This window comes from Asparagus officinalis, chromosome 7 (assembly GCF_001876935.1).
Source record: "Asparagus officinalis chromosome 7, Aspof.V1, whole genome shotgun sequence".
Lineage (NCBI taxonomy): Eukaryota > Viridiplantae > Streptophyta > Magnoliopsida > Asparagales > Asparagaceae > Asparagus > Asparagus officinalis.
Window position 1 is genome coordinate 80,941,341 of NC_033800.1, and position 2,037 is coordinate 80,943,377.

The following is a 2,037-nucleotide window of genomic DNA, read 5'->3' on the forward strand; positions in this document are numbered from 1 at the left end:
TACGAATCCCGTGAGGATTGCTAACCACCAAATCCCACCACCACTACTTATATCACTTTCCCACTCACACACACACAGGCTACTTATAACACTTTCTCCCTCCCTCCCTCTCTCCCTCCCTCTCTCTCTCTCTCTCTCTCTCTCTCTTTTGGTCTCTCCTCCCTTTCTCCCCTTAGGGTTTGTCTCTCTTGGGCTCTTGACCATTTGCGACCCCCTAGAATGATCAAGCACTATAGTTAGTTAGTCAGGTTAGTTTTTAATGTATTTTTCGATGAAATGGATTAGGTTTGACTGGGCCCTTATCCGTGCTCCGATTGATATGTGAAGGCCAAAGACCAACACCTTTCATATGCATATAGGGGAATGTATAATTACACTTCAGGACATAGCCGTCATAGTTGGGCTCCGGATTGATGGCTTTGTTGTTACGGGCACAAATGACCATAATTAGGAGAATGTATGTGAGAGGCTTCTTGAGGGTCCTCATTTGAGGAGTGGTGCGATGAAGCTATCATGGCTCCAAGAGGCATTTATGAGAGATATATCTATTGACGCCACAAGGGAGACGATTCAGTATTTTGCTCATGCTTACCGATTACAAATGATAGGCTATATGTTATTTCTTGATGCGAGCAAAAATCATGTACATGCACGATGGCTGACTCTACTTGAGAATTTTGAGGTGCGCGATACTCTATCATTAATAGTATGGTGTTGGCATACCTTTATAGAGAACTAGCCAGTGTTTCCTTGTTCTCATGTCTTTTTTATGTAAAATAGATATAATGTGAGGAGCATCCTACAGAACCCCAACCAGACATACAGAGTTTTATTGATATGAGCTAGATATTGTCCAACATAAACAGGTAAAATAAGACACAATTCAAAATTTATATTCAAATTTTTCTGTAGATGCTAATGCATGTTTTTTTAAATTTAATTTTCAGTTCTAGTGGATGACCTATGCTCCGCAAGATCTCAATTTCCTTACACCTAGTTGTAGAGGTAGTGCTGATTAGTGGAGGGCTACAGTCCCAATGATCTATTTCAAGATTGTGGAGATGTATATGTCAGATCATGTTCTACGATAATTTAATCTTGAACAGCATGTGCCGGATCCTATTGAGCCCATCGATCCCACGCGTCGGATGACATCACATCATGTGGATTAGAGGTGATACTGCGAACCCTACATAAACAGGTGCAATGATAGGTGGAATTTTATAAACATGAGAGAAATCCAGTGAGTTATAACGAGTATATGCATTGGTATTAGGATATCATACACAGATGGATCGTACGCGACCCACACCCAGTAGTTGGATTCATACCATGCCCATCATTAGATACTTACATCCTGAGGGCAATGATCAAGAGAGATTATGTAAGCTTTTAAACTAATTTAAAAATAATATTCTTCTTTTGAAATTATATTACTTCCTAAGCTATGTATATAATGATTAAATTGCAGATCCATACATTTGATAAGATTGAGGAAGATATAAATGAGAATAATGTTGAGCTTTAGGATCTAGAAGGAATATTAGTGTTCAATAAGATCAGATAGATAATAGCGAATGTATTTTATAGGAATCATGTCGATGAGTTTGAAGGACGCGAGGACAGGACACGCCGATTTTTACATGTGTATGTGCGAAAACATAAGACGAGTTCTAGTATGGTGCGTTATGATGGAGCCCACACTGTGAATGAAGTGGGGATGTGGGGGCCACCCACGTGCGCGTATAAATTCCCCAACTCATTCGTGGGTGCGGATGCGGATGCGGCCCACTTAATTCCCCAACTCAGCTATATATATACCACTGCTTTCGATTTTTTAGGTGTGCAAGCGAGCAGAAAAAAAGTCGGTTGTGTTCTCTTTTGGCGGCATAAGAGCAAAGGGGAAAACCGAAGGTGTTTTTCGGCTGAAGAAGAGAAAAACCGTAGAGGCTTTTGTTAGGGTTTTGAGCATCCATTGATGGAGATATTTGTGAGAGATTTGAGAATTTGTGTGTGGGTTTAATTTGAGTGATTGTA

At 40.2% G+C, this 2,037-nt stretch overlaps 1 long non-coding RNA gene across 1 annotated transcript; it reads left to right on the plus strand.

Moving 5' to 3' along the window:
* LOC109850032 lies at nucleotides 313-1,369 on the plus strand. Its single transcript, XR_002249303.1, has 3 exons — nucleotides 313-682; nucleotides 781-866; nucleotides 948-1,369. It is a non-coding gene; the product is annotated as an uncharacterized LOC109850032 (long non-coding RNA).